The sequence below is a fragment of the Lutra lutra genome, chromosome X, assembly GCF_902655055.1.
Source record: "Lutra lutra chromosome X, mLutLut1.2, whole genome shotgun sequence".
Lineage (NCBI taxonomy): Eukaryota > Metazoa > Chordata > Mammalia > Carnivora > Mustelidae > Lutra > Lutra lutra.
In genome coordinates, this window is record NC_062296.1 from 47,248,776 (window position 1) to 47,263,613 (window position 14,838).

Here is a 14,838-nt window from a genome sequence, read left to right on the forward strand (position 1 = left end):
CCCGCATCGGGCTCTCTGCTCAGTGGGGAGCCTGATTCCCCCTCTCTGCCTGCCTCTTTGCTTACTTGTGATCTCTCTCTCTCTGTCAAATAAATAAATAAAATGTTTAAAAAAAAACACACATTGAGATGCCACCTTATACCAGTTAGAATGGCCAAAATTAACAAGACAAGAAGAAACAAGTGTTGGAGAGGATGTGGAGAAAGGGGTACTCTCTTACACTGTTGGTGGGAATGCAAGTTGGTGCAGCCACTTTGGAAAATAGTGTGGAGATTCCTCAAAAAATTAAAAATAGAGCTACGTTATGACCCAGCAATTTCTCTACTGGGTATTTACCCTAAAGATACAGATGTAGTGAAAAGAAGGGCCATGTGTACCCCAATGTTCATAGTAGCAATGGCCACAATCATCAAACTGTGGAAAGAGCCAAGATGCCCTTCAACAGACGATAAAGAAGATATGGTACATATATACAATGGAATATTATGCCTCCATCAGAAAGGATGATTACCCAACTTTTGTATCAACATGGATGGGGCTGGATGGAGGAGATTATGCTGAGTAAAATAAGTCAGAGAAAGTCAATTATCATATGGTTTCACTTACTCGTGGGGCATAAGAAATAACATGGAGGACATTAGGAGAAGGAAAGGTAAAGTGAATTGGGGTAAATCAGAGGGGGAGATGAAGCATGACAGACTCTGGACTCTGAGAAACAAACTGAGGGTTTTGGAGGGGAGGAGGTGGGAGGTTGGGTGAGCCTGGTGGTGGGTATTAAGGAGGGCACATATTGCATGGAACACTGGGTGTGGTGCATAAACAATGAATCTTGGAACATTGAAAAAATAAAATAAATAAAAATAAAAAATTTAGGGGTGCTTGGGCGGCTCAGTGGGTTAAAGCCCCTGCCTTCGGCTCAGGTCCTGATCCCAGAGTTCTGGGATCAAGCCCCATGTCGGGCTCTGCTCAGTGGAGAGCCTGCTTCCTCCTCTCTCTCTCTGCCTGCCGGTCTGCCTACTTGTGATCTCTGTCTGTCAAATAAATAAAATCTTTAAAAAAAATTTTAAACTTTTTTTCTTACAATTTTATTTATTAGTTTGACAGAGAGAGAGCACAAGCAGAGGGAGTGGGAGAGGGAGAAGCAGGCTTCCCATAGAGCAGGGAGCCCGATGTGGGGCTTGATCTCAGGACCCTGGGATCATGACCTGAGCCAAAGGCAGATGCTTAACAACTGAGCCACCCAGGCGCCCCCCCCCACCAAAAAAAAATTTTTAATGAGTGATTACAAAGCAACATGAAAAAACTTTTGCAGGTGATGGATATGTTTATTATCTTGATTGTGGTGTTGATATCATGGTATATCATGTTAAAACTTATCACATTGTATATTTTAAATACATGCAGTTTATTGTATGTCAGCTGAAACTCAAAAGGACCTATGTTTTGTTTGTTGTATATATTTTATGAATATTCTTTACTCAATATTTAATAAATCAATTCAAAAGTACACATTTTGGCCCCATTAATTATTCTTCCTGGAAATAAATGAACATACATAAACACACAAGAATGTTCATTTATGAGTATATTTAAGGACATTTGCCACAGGATTACTTACATAAGTGGGAAATTGGAAATATCTTAAATATCTATCAAGTACTATGCAGAACGACAATAGATATATATACTTTTAATATACAGTAAGTTCTTAAAAATCAGTAAGAAAAAGAACCCAGTTGGGGCACCTGGGTGGCTCAGTGGGTTAAAGCCTCTGCCTTCGGCTCAGGTCGTGATCCCAGGGTTCTGGGATCGAGCCCCGTTATCGGGCTCTCTGCTTGGCAGGGAACCTGCTTCCTCCTCTCTCTCTGCTTGCCTCTCTGCCTACTTGTGATTTCTCTCTGTCAAATAAATAAATAAAATCTAAAAAAAAAAAAGAACTTGGCAGATAATGACTTTAATTTAAAAAAAAAAAAGAACCCAGTAAAAACTCATAGAAAACAGTCTAAATGGTTAACTAGTATATTTAAAACATTCAACTTCACTCATAAGTACATAAATGCAAATTAAAATACAAAGAAACATAATTTTCCAATTTGAAAAAATAAAAGATTTGATAGTTCTCATTATTGATGAGGAAATAGGTAACCAGACACTCCCTGGTTCTATAAAGGACTACATTAAAATCTTAAGTATCTGTTTATTCAAAAGAAGTGATTAAGACTGTGAAAAAGGAACCCACTGATTCAGATATTCACAATAAATATATTTGTCATAGGGTTCATATCCATAATATATAAAGAACTGTTACAAATCTATATAAAAAAGACAGACAACCCAATAGAAAAATGGATAAAAGAATTGAAAATGCACTTCATAAAAGATGATATTCAATGGCCAGTGAACATACAGAAAAATATTTCAGGCACCTAGGTGGCTCAGTTGTTTAAGTATCCAACTCTTGATTTTGGCTTTGGCCATGACCTTAGAGTTGTGAGATCAAGCCCCACATGGGGCTCCACACTGGGCGTGGAGCCTCCTTGAGATTCTCTCCTTCTCCTTCTGCCCCTCCCCCTCTTTCTCTCTCTCTCAAAAAAAGTGCTTGACTTCATAAAAAAATTAAAATCAAAGAGAGATACCAGTACACCCCCATAAGAGTGGATCTTTCAAAACTGAAAGTACTAAGTATTGCCAAGGACCTGAAGTAACTGGAAAACACATTCATCTCTCATATTACTATATACTGGTATAACCAGTTTGGAAGACTAGCAACAGCTACTAAAACTGAAAATAAAATCATACCATAAAACCCAGCAGTACCATTCTTTGGTATATGTGAAACAAAAACGTGTAATTAGGTACAGGAATATTCATACAACTTTGTAAAACCCAAAAACTAGAAACAACCCAAATGTCCATCACAACAGAATGGAAGAATACTCTCTGATATATTCAAACAATGGAATTTTATATGACAATGAGAAAAAAAGAACTATTGCTATATTGTAGTCAGGACTTAAAAAGATATAATTTTAAGCAAAAGAATATAGACCAACAAATATACATACTTATGATGAAGTTTATAAAAACAAACTCACTTAGAAGTCAGAATAGTGGTTACCCTCAAGGCAGGAATAGGTGTATGACTAGAAGGAGCCACAAGGGACTTCTGGGATGCAAGTAATGTAATGTATAATCTGGATACTGATTATAAGGGTGCCTTTACATTATAAAATATCATTCAGCTGTACATTTATGATATGTGCATTTATCTGTATGTATGATACACCTCAGTAACAATTTTCTTTATGGGACACCTAGCTGGTTCAGTCAGTAGAGCATACTACTCGATCTCGGGGTTGTACGTTTGAGCCCCGTTTTGGGTATAGAGATCACTTAAAAATTAAAACTTAAAGAAATATAAATAAATAAAAAATAAAATTTTTCCTTATAAAATTGCAAAAGCAGAATGTGTGTCTATCTGGAAAAACGCACACAAATGTTAATAGAGGTTATTGCTGGAAAATTTTTATTTAATTCTTATAGCTTGATATATTGTTTTCAGTTCCTACGAGTCTGCATCTTTTTTAAAATAAGATTTCATTTATTTATCTGATAAAAAGAGAGAGAAAGAAAGCATGAGAAGGGGGGAGGGCAGAGGAAGAAGCAGGCTCCCTGTTGAGCAGGGAGCCTGATGCTGGGCTCAATCACAGGACACTGAACCGACTAAGCCACCCAGGAGCCCCTGCATCTTTTTAATGTAAATTCATAATTGTGAGCACATATGATTCTTTTTTTTTTAAAGATTTTATTTATTTATTTGACAGACAGATTACAAATAGGCAGAGAGGCAGGCAGAGAGAGAGAGAGGAGGAAGCACCCTCCCTTCTGGGCAGAGAGCCCAGCGTGGGGCCCGACCCCAGGATCCCGGGATCATGACCCAAGCCAAAGGCAGAGGCTTTAAACCACTGAGCCACCCAGGTGCCCCACATATGTTTCTTTTTTAATGTGGCTTTTTTACCTTTCCATTTTTTCACTATCTTCCTCCCTTCCATGACAACATTACCTCCACCCTACCATAGATAACCTATATTAAAAATTTGCATACTCTTCTACATTTTTCTCTATATTCCCAAAATCCTACCTAGATATACACACAAATATTTGGGGGTGTGTTTTGATTATTATTTTACAAAAAAGCAGAAGGGGGAAGACAGTATCAACATTTTTCACAGATTGCTATTTTTATTAAACAACTTTATAAAATGTCATTTTTATGATCAAAAAATGAAGCTGTTTTTATTAGGAGAGGAAATAAAGTTCCCATTAGCTGAAACCTGGCGAGTTCTAAGATTGGTCTATTGAGAAGTGTTAGAAGATCCTGAAACACTGTCAGCGGGGCTCACCTCCAAGCCAGAAATCCCCCCAGAAAGAATCTAGGCCTTCCGTCAGTCAAACACAAGGATTTCTGGTCTAGCTCAGAATGAGGAAAGCCTAGAAAGAGAGGTGGTGCTAGTACCTGTGCTAGCTTTTTAAAATAGCCAGCCCTCCTGAAGGAAGGATGCAAGCAAAACATCATGCCCATTTTTTTAAATTATTTGAGACTCTTCCCTCTTACTTTCTTGGAGCATTTCCCTGGTCTTATGTTAGAGTGTCTGTTCTCCGCTTCCATCTTCTCAGGACAGGTGATCTGTCAGGACTCTATTTGGGTTACTGATTTTGACACTCTCAAATTGCACATTTGCCAGCTCCAGGTGTGCCTAACAAATTCAGTGGGAATGTCCCTTCTCTTTAGAGAGGGGTATTCTTATATTTGGCCCTCTAATAGACCTTTCCCTTGACACCTTTCCTCCTAAGTGTTTAAGAGTGAACTTCCAGGACCCAATGACAGGTTCTGGATTCCATTCCAACACAGTGACCTGGAACATACATGCCTAGGTACTAAAATTTTGTCCTCTCTGAGAATGCGCCCCCCCCCCGGGATGAAGGTCACAGCATTTTCCCCTCCCTGCTGCCCTGTGACTGGCTTCCACCTAGTCAGATCCACCCAGAAGAACTATGAGCTCCCCAGCTTTGGTTTCCTGCTGAACCAGAGCCCAGTAGAATAAAATTAGCCCATTGCTGGGGCACCTGGGTGGCATAGTCATTGAAGCACCTCCAACTCTTGGCTTCAGCTCAGGTCATGATCTCATGGTCATGGGACTGAGCCCGTGCTCAGCAGAGAGTCTGCCCAAGACTCTCTCTCTCTCTCCTCCTGCCCCTGCCATTCATGCTCTATCTCTCTCTGTCTCTCTCTGAAATAAATAAAAAATCTTCTTAAAAAATTTGCCATTCTTCACATCTAATAAGTGCCAGAGCTGAGCCCAGCAACACTCTTGCCTAACCAGTAGGATGCCTGAACTGACAGCACCAGTTCAGCACCCCCAGCCCAGAGCCTCCTTGCTCCCGGGGCCTATATGCTCCAGGGATGAGAGGGTAGAAACAGGCAACCACTACCCTTTTTCCACTGCACACCCACCCTACACTGCCCTTGCAATAACTGGGCCCTGGGATCCCGGGAAGGGGGTGTTAACTAGTACCATTTCCCACCAGGCCTCCAAGCCCACCCCACACTCTCACTTGGGGAGTGCCGGGTGATGGAGATGGGGCTGGGGTCCATGGAGCCCTAGCTGCAGCAATCTCTTCATTCTGCCACTGCCCTCTTGTCTCCTTAGGTGGGAAAGGGCATGGCTCCTGCCCCTCCGTGGCCCTCCATCCACTTCCGCATCTGGGAAGGGTTAGAATCTCGGAGACGCGCCACGGAGATAAATCTGACCTTGCTACACAGATGGGAATTGGGACCGCCCAGGCGAAGGAGACGGGAAGGAAGGATGGAGAACCTAACCTCAGGTTCTACCAACTGTCTGGAAAGCCAGTTGAATAGGCTCCCATGTGTCCTGCGCTCAGGTCCTCCTAGATCCCCCACCCACGCCACTGCCGCCCCCACCAAGCACTTGATCCAGAGCCCTGGAGGTGATCCAGGCTGGAGGGGCGACAACCCCTTCCTACCAGTGGCCCTCTTCTCTCTTTCCCCTACCTGATCTGGCCCCAAGGTCCCAAGGACAGAGTCGGCCTGCAGCTGGAGAAGGATCTAAGTGATTCTAGGCAAGGGGCTTTCAAAGACGGAGGGCTGGGGGTGGGAGTCAGCTCCAGGAAACTCTTGGTCGGAAGCGGTTCTTCTCCTCTGCCCTCCTCTCCAGCCTCCAACCCTGGGCCGGGCCTGGAGGGACACCTTCTCCTCACAAGTCAACATTTGTTGGGGCTGCTTCTTCCAAAGAACTGGCCCACCAATCAGTCCCACCAGTTCCCCGTAATAGTTGTCCCAGAACTCCTGGGGAGGAGTGGCCAACTACACTAGTGGGGGCTCCCAGCTCAGGTAGGCTCCTTCACCACACAGTCCCTGGGTACCATGCAGGGTGAAGGTGAGCCCCCACCAGCTGCCCTAGGTTCACACAGGTGAACTAGCTTGTGGGATTCCCTAGGCTTGAGAAACCTACCCCAAAACCTGAAGGGAGACCCAGAAATGGACCAGGTCAATAATAAGACTCGCCTTTTCAATTTGCTCCCCTCTGACACCCCTCCACCCACTTGCTTCCTTCAGCCACTTGCCTAAGTAGGAGTGAAGGAGAGGGCCATGGTAACCACTTCCACTCCTCTCCCCCACACACCCACATACCCTCATCCTCCTCTAGGGTGGCATGTTCTGGGAGATCCAGCCTTGCAGTCCATCTGCCTCAAAGCCTTGCAAGGGCCAGAGTTCCCCCCTGTGATGGGGAAATCTTTCAGCTCTTTGCCTCCTCATTCACCCCGCCCCCTCCTGACACACCTCCTTCATCCTTTAGCTCCATGAACACAGGGGTCTACCCCCCCCCCCAGCATATCTGGACACACAGGCTCCCTTCAACAATAACAGGGTGCCCCCACCTTTGGGTGGGCAACCTACAGTTCCCAGATGCTCTCATATCCCTTATCACATCTGACCCACCCCACCCCCAATCCTGAGAGGCAGCTGCTCTTATACCTATTTTGTCTATGGTTAAAGTGAGGCCAATAGGGGAACTAAATGCCATTTTTCAAACCCCTTTTCCACCAAGGCTCTCTCCACCCTTACTTACAGAAAGTAAGGAAGTAAGTGAATCTTTCTGTTCCCCTGACTTCTCAGAAAGTCTGCTTGCTGCTCCGGGAGACAGTACCTGCTGCACCCAGGCTCACTCTTCCTCCTAAGGAAAACTCTGGGCAGTGAGTGGCACCATAGCCCCAAGATTGAGGCATGAAGTCTGCAGAAGCTGAGCCAGAGTCCTTGTGCACGCCCCCACCCACCCACACCAGCCTCTCTTATGGAGGGAGAGGGATGAGGAGGAAAGTATGGAAGAATTATTAGGAGTCTCTAATTTGCATTTCCCTGGGAATACACAACATTGTCTTCTGCATTCCTCTGTGTCTCAAAATGGAGGTAGAACTCCAAAATGAACTCTTCTATGCCTTACTCCTTTGTTCCTCTTATTATTCAGTAGAATTATCACCACTGAGGGCTAATTTCCAGGGCCTTGCTTGATATCCAGGGGCCCTCAAAGAGTCTTTGTCTGGGCTGGTTATTGGAGGGGGTCAAAATCACTTTACTCATTTTGAAGTAGCTGTTTTCACATACCCTCTCCCTGGCAGCATGTATTTCCCCAAGTAACTCATCCTTCCACATGTTTTATTTACCCCTTACCCAATATTGAGACCATCCTAACTCAGATGGCCCCAAAAGGCTAACCCAACTTCCCAGGATATTTGCATGGCTTTCTACTTAGGGGCCTATCTCTGCAAAGAAGACCACTACCCACACCCACATATAGGGGCTTTCTGTTCTCTAACAAGAACAGGTGGAATAGATCTTGGGCACTCTAGGCTTATATCTTTTCTCTGTCAATTACTTGCTCATAAGTTTCGATAATTACTCTTAGGGCTTCAGTTTCTCCATCTATACAATTGCATTAATAATAATTATTCCTCAGGGATAGTAGGAGACCAGAAAAATGAGTCAATGAATTTAAATTGGGTGGTCCAAAGTATACATGCCATAAATGTCCCTGTAAGGGAGCCCCATAACAATCTTTCTACTGTTTGGGCCTAAGACCCTGTCTCAGGCTTAGATTGATTCCCCATGTTAGTTTTCTTTGTCATAGGCACCAGTACCTCAGCTGTATTCTTTCCTTCTACCTCATGTCATATTCCACTATTTTATGCTCTTCCAGATCCCTAGTGACAGCTAAGTAGCCATATTTTCTACTACATTACTCCACTTGTTTTCCCTCCCCACCGGTTAAATTTTTGTGGTGGGGGAGAAAGAAAGACCTTTCTGAGGGTATAAACTTGCTGGTGTAGGCTGCCTTAAAAGAATGAGCTGGATTAATCACATACTTTATTTCTTAAATCTAAAATATGAAACAAAACTACAATAACAGAAAACAGTGAATTATTGGTCATGAGGTATAGTTGGGACTGGAGAAGCCATGATAGGCCATGTACAAGGAGATTTATGAGTGATGATGACTAATTAGAGGTAATCAAGTGGTGATGGGGTATAAAGAAGAGTCACTTAGTCACTAGAATGAATGAACTTTTACTGAAATTCTCTAGGACTAATTTAAAGCCAAAACTATCCCCCACTCTAATCTTAATAAATTCCATTCCTGTTAGTGTTTATTATTGGATTTATGTACTACTCCTTCCACCCTGTTACTCTACTCACAGCTTTAGAATAAATTTCACCTTATCTGAGTTAGATGGAGGGGATTTCTTGCAAACAAGTAAGCCTGAGTAGACCCTCTGTTCTTTCTTGAATTTCTCATGGATATAATAGAACATTTTGCCCTGGGAGAAAATGACCAAATATAAAAATGGATTTCATTTACATTTAAATGTGTGCCAAATAATGATAGACATTAGTCAGAAGCACAATTGTAATGTCTCTATAAACATTCTACCTGTAAACAGGGATGGGGAGAAATGGAGACCTCCAATAGAATGCAGGATCATTTGATATAGGTTGAAAGGCTATAGTGGCAATTACAAAGGCACTCATCTAAATCAAGTTGATATAAGTATAGTGGTGGGAGTGCAGTCTGCCAAAATAATCAGGAAAGCCAAATCACTGCCTTGAAATCTCTTGGCTATGCTAGTTATATCAACACAACATGGGGCTACCTGTCTGGTTTGGCTGACCTCCAGATGAGTCAACTGGTTCCTGAGTTAGTGCTTTTAGAATGCTCCAGTTTATCTCTAGAGCTTTCTACCTCATTTTTCTTCTATCCTGTCACCCTGCCCCTTCACCTTCTTTCTCCTATTTCCCTGACTTGGACTTCCTGTCTTCTCTGGTTGCGTACTCTTCAGCTCTTGTACATTTCTGCCCTCACTGCCTCAGAAGCAACCTATGGCACATAAAGCAGTTTGCCTAACATAACAACTTAACTTTGGAAGAATTGACCCAGAGTTCTCTGCTCTGTCCTTTCTGAGATCCCTGACTGAGATACTATAGATTGTCCAGTAAAATGTGTTTCATTCCTCTACTAATCTGGTGTCTATATTCATTCCAATATTCTCCTTCTTTCCATTTTCCCTGCAACAACCTCCCAATCCACTCTAAATATGTATATAAATTATCTACTGGAAATAAATGCAGCTACTTTGCTGGCGTTGACTTGTGACTTGGCTCTGGCTCAACCCCTTGGGTACTGGCAAGAGTAACTAGTTTATCTGCAGCATGTCAGCCAGTGGAAAGAAAGGGCCTAGAGAATAGACTAAAGCATGGAGGATAGAGGGTATTCTTAAACTTTCTTCTAGACACAATGCTAAAAGACAAATGAAAGAAAATTGATTTGGAGACTTAGGCATGATGATCAACCTGACTAAAGTCTCTCTGCCAAGATTCTTCGGTTACAAGTAATAGAAACCAATGTAAGCTACTTCCATCAAAATAGGGAAACTTACTATAAGGAGGTAGGGGTGTGTCACAAAACTCAAGGTCAGGAATGTTATTGGATTTCAGGAATGGACAAGAAAAGGCAACTGTAAAGTCTTCAGAAACTTAGACAATAAAAAATATCATTTATCCTTCTCTTTATAATGTTTCTTTTTGCTTCTCTCTCTGATGAGCAGCTTTCTCAGTTCCACAGAGAGCACAGGAAATAGAACTTCCCCACAGAGCCATGGCATTACTGTTTACTTTGGAAGGTTCAACACAGGGGGGAAACAATCCAATTCCATTTCTCTCTCTCTCTCTCTTTCTCTCTCTCTCTCTCTCTCTCTCTCTCTCTCACACACACACACACACACACACAAAATTTAAAATTTCTGGTAAGAGCTTCTAGTCAGGCTCTCATCCTTAGGCCAAGGAACTTAGGCCTAGGATTGGAACAACATTTTTTAAAGATTTTTCTTTATTTATTAGACAGACCGAGATCACAAGTAGGCAGAGAGTCAGGCAGAGAGAGAGAGGGAAGCAGGCTCCCCGCTGTGCAGAGAGCCCAATGCGGGACTCGATCCCAGGACCCTGAGATCATGACCTGAGCCGAAGGCAGAGGCTTAACCCACTGAGCCACCCAGGCTCCCCTGGAACAACATTTATAAATCACATTCATTGCCAGGATCCCACCATTATAAGAAAGAAACTGGAAAGTGGCAGGGGTGGGGGCGCAATTTAAGGAGTCATATGAACTGCACAGAGATATCAAAATGGATTCACCACAATGGCCAGGCAGGTTTTTTCTTAGTTTTTATTAAAATTCTAGTTAGTAAAAAATAGTAATAATAAAATAAAATAAAATTCCAGTTAGTTAATACACAGTGTACTATTAGATTCAGGTGTACAATAAAGTGATTCAACACTTCTGTACAATACCTGGTGCTCATCACAATAAATACACTCCTTAATCCCTATCACCTAAAATCATCCACTCCCCCATCTCCACGTGCCTTCCCTCTGGTAACAAACAGTTTTCTATAGCTAAAACTCTGTTTCTTGGTTTGAATCACTCTTTTTTTCCCCCTTTGCTAGTTTGTTTTGTTTCTTTCTTAAATTCAACATATGAGTGAAATCAGATAATATTTTCCTTTCTCTGACTGACTTATTTTGCTTAGCATTATACTTTCTAGGTCCATCCATGTCATTGCAAATGCCAAGATTTCATTCTTTTTTTTAATTGCTCAATAACATTCCAGTGTGTGTGTGTGTGTCCCACACCTTCTTTAGCCATTAATCAGTCAATGGACACTTGGGCTGTTTCCATTATTTGGTTATTGTAGATAGTGCTGCTATAAACATCAGAGTACATGTTTCACTTTGAATTAGTATTTCTGTATTCTTTGGATAAATACCTAGTATCGCAGTTGCTAGATCATAAAGTAGTTCTACTTTTAACATTTTGAGGAACCTCCATACTGTCTTCCAGAGTGGCTGCACCAGTTTGGATTCCCACCAACAGTGCATGAGGGTTCCACTTTATCCACATCCTTGTCAGCACTTACTGTTCCTTGTGTTATTCATTTTAACCATTCTCACAGGTGTAAGGTGATATCTCATTGTAGTTTTGAATAGTATTTTCCTGATGGTAAGTGATTTTGAGCATCTTTTCATATGTCTGTTGGTCATCTGTATGTCTTCTTTGGAAAAATGTATATTTTTGATTTCTGCCTGTTTGTTATTGTATTATTTGTTTTCTGGGTGTTGAGTTTTTATAAGTTCTTTATAGATTTTTGGATAGTAACCCTTTATCAGATATGCCATTTGCAAATTTTTTCTCCCATTCCATAGGTTGCCTGTTTTGTGGATTATTTCCTCTGCTGTGAAGATTTTTATACTGATATAGTCCCTATAGTTTATTTCAGCTTTCCTTTCCTTGCCTCAGGAGACATATCTAGAAAAACATTGCTATGTCAGATGTCAAAAAAATGTTACTGTCAGTGTTCTCCTTTAGGAGTTTAATGGTTTCCTGTCTCACATTTAGGTCTTCAGTCCATTTTGAATTTATTTTTGTTTATGTTATAATGAAGAGGCCCAGTTTTATTATTTTGCATGTTGCTGTCCAGTTTTCCCAACACCATTTGTTGATGAGACTGTCTTTTTCCCATCGGATATTCGTTCCTGCTTTGTTGAAGATTGATTGGCCAAATAGTTGTCGGTTCATTTCTGGGCTTTCTATTTTGTTCCATTGATCTATGTGTCTATTTCCGTGTCAGTACCATACTGGTTTTGATCACTATGGCTTTGTAATATCACTTGAAGTTCAGAATGGTGATGCCTCCAGCTTTGTCTTTCTCTTATCAAGTTTGCTTTGGCTATTCAGGGTCTTTTGCAGTTCCATACAAATTTTAGGTTTGTTTGTTCTAGCTCTGTGAAAAATGCTGTTGGTATTTTGATAAGGAAGCATTAAATGTGTAGATTGCTTTGGGTAGTATATAGATTTTAACAATATTTGTTCTTCCAATCCATGAGTATGGAATATGTTTCCACGTCTTTGTGTCATCTTCAATTTCCTTCATTAGTGTTTTATGGTTTTCAGAGTACAGGTCTTTCACCTCTTTGGTTAGATTTATTACTAGGTATGGTGAAGCAGTTTTATTACAGAACCAGAGAATATACATCTGAATCAAGCTATAAAAGGCTCTATTTCCTTAGAAACTTCTCTCAGCTTTTAGTCCCCTAAGAGTGAAGAGGACAGATCCAAACAAAAGAGAAATTTCAAGTAGTGAAATAAAGTGACTAGAAGCCTCCTCAGTGTGTTGAGTCAAATAAAAATATGATTAGGCCTGTCACAGAGAAATCATTATTTTAAAAATGTTAGCTATTATTGTAATCAGAAGAGGCTGGATGCAATGGGACTCTGAGCAAAAAAGACAGACTAATCTTTGCAGATAGTTCCTTCAAAGCCACAAAGGAGCCACTCCATAGTGGAATATACCTTAATAGGAACCAAGATTTGGGTCTGCCACGTACAGAACTCTCCTCCCTATATAGAGCTAACTGACACCGACACTGACAAATTCTTGGGTTTGGTTACTACTTTTTGAAGATAATATGTAAACTTCCCTTTTGTTATGACAACACAACAATTACCTCAGTCTTGTTAGAGTTTCCAAGACACCCCACTCCACCCCCAATGAATCCCATTCTGAAGTAATTTCTACTTCAGAATAAGCCTAATTGAACTTGTAAGGCTCCTGGTATCCTTGATTATGTTTAGAAGATATGTAGTATACTTTATGGAAATGTGGGAAGCCCTCAAATATTATAAGCACACATTCTCTCCAGGTTTTCTACTTTTTGCCAATCTTCCTCTCTTGTTATTTTTTTTTCTAGTTTAGCACCATTTATTAAGTGATCTCAGCTGTTGTAGCTGCTGCTTGTCAGCTTGTTCTTAAAATATAAAATGCAGGGCACCTGGGTGGTACAGTTGGTTAAGCACTTGGTTTCCACTCAGGTTGTGATATCAAGGTCTTGAGATCGAGCTCTGCCTTGAGCTCCATGCTCAGCACTGAAACTGCTTAAGATTCTCTCTCCTTCTCCTTCTGCCCCTCATGCTTGTGCATGTTCTTTCTCTCTCTCTCAAGTAAATAAAGAAATCTTTAAAGAAAAATTCCTCTTGTCCAGGACAGAGGGATCTTCCAGGTAGCACACCAACAGAACAAGAGACTCTGATGTTGCCAGCTTCAATGATGGTGCCATCCAGAGAGGGAGAAGGTCATGGCACATTCAACAGTAGCTTACAGAGGTTTTGAAAAAGGACCCTTTGGGGGCCCAGCCTGCCTGACATTTTGATGCTGCCAGTGTGGGTTTTGTACTCCATAATGGTGTTGAGAGGTAGGTTAAGCACTCGCCAAATCACTTCCTGGATTTGGACTGTGGTTGCTTGGTCACTGGCAGTCTTACTCTATATTGAAATAATGTCCTTCTGAAACTGGACAGAGACCGCAGCCCCACAGATCTCCTCCCCAACCATGAACTGTTCCTCCAGCATGTCCAGGATAAGATTCTCACAGCAATGAGATGCCAAGCCTTTCTGGAACCAGATAATCCACTTGCCACCATTTTTTTTTTGCATCATCTTCCCAAATAGATTTATTTCCTTCTTTGAAGAAATGAAAGTCCTTGTGGCCTGTCAGGTCCCCAGGACCTACCATGTGACTGTAAAACCTCCAGAACTACTCTGCAAAGGCAAAGGGTGCCAATCTGTTTGATATTCTATTCACAACTCTGTGAGCTGGTGAGACATCCTGGGTTCTTCTGGCATATCAGAAAGTATTGCTGTACTGCAGGAGATGCCCCGCTGGTCCAGGGGCAACAGCCTTCGTCTTACTGCTGCCCTGACTCCTGTCTCTTTCTGTTTTTTCCTTCTCTGGGCTGTTTACTTCATTCAGATCATGGTCCCCACTGTCATCATCTTTCAGTGCACTGAACTTGTTGTTCATCCTCTCACCACTGCCATCACCACTGCCTCACAGAGTGACTTCCACTCTGCTGGGCCCTCTTCTGTTAATTCTTGATAATTTCAGTTTGAGAGGCATTTTCTGACTTTATCTCCAAACACTCCCATTTGGGGGCATGTGACCTCCTCTGGGTTGTGGGGTCACATCATATACATGTGTAGGAAATAATATGAATAATGGGGTGAATCCATCTACTATTCCACTCAGTGAATCTAAGTCTTTGAGTGAATGAGAGTTGAGAGACTTGAATTTGCTCTTCACTTAGGTGATCTCAGTTTCTATGTGCTTCTCACAGTGTGAGAGTGTGTTCTAGTGTTTAAACACGTATTTTTC

General features: G+C 41.8%; 1 pseudogene; it reads right to left on the minus strand.

The window, feature by feature from the left end:
* Window positions 1-13,760: 13,760 nt before the first annotated feature.
* LOC125092146 (eukaryotic translation initiation factor 4E type 2-like) lies at window positions 13,761-14,512 on the minus strand (annotated as a pseudogene).
* Between the last annotated feature and the right edge of the window lie 326 nt (window positions 14,513-14,838).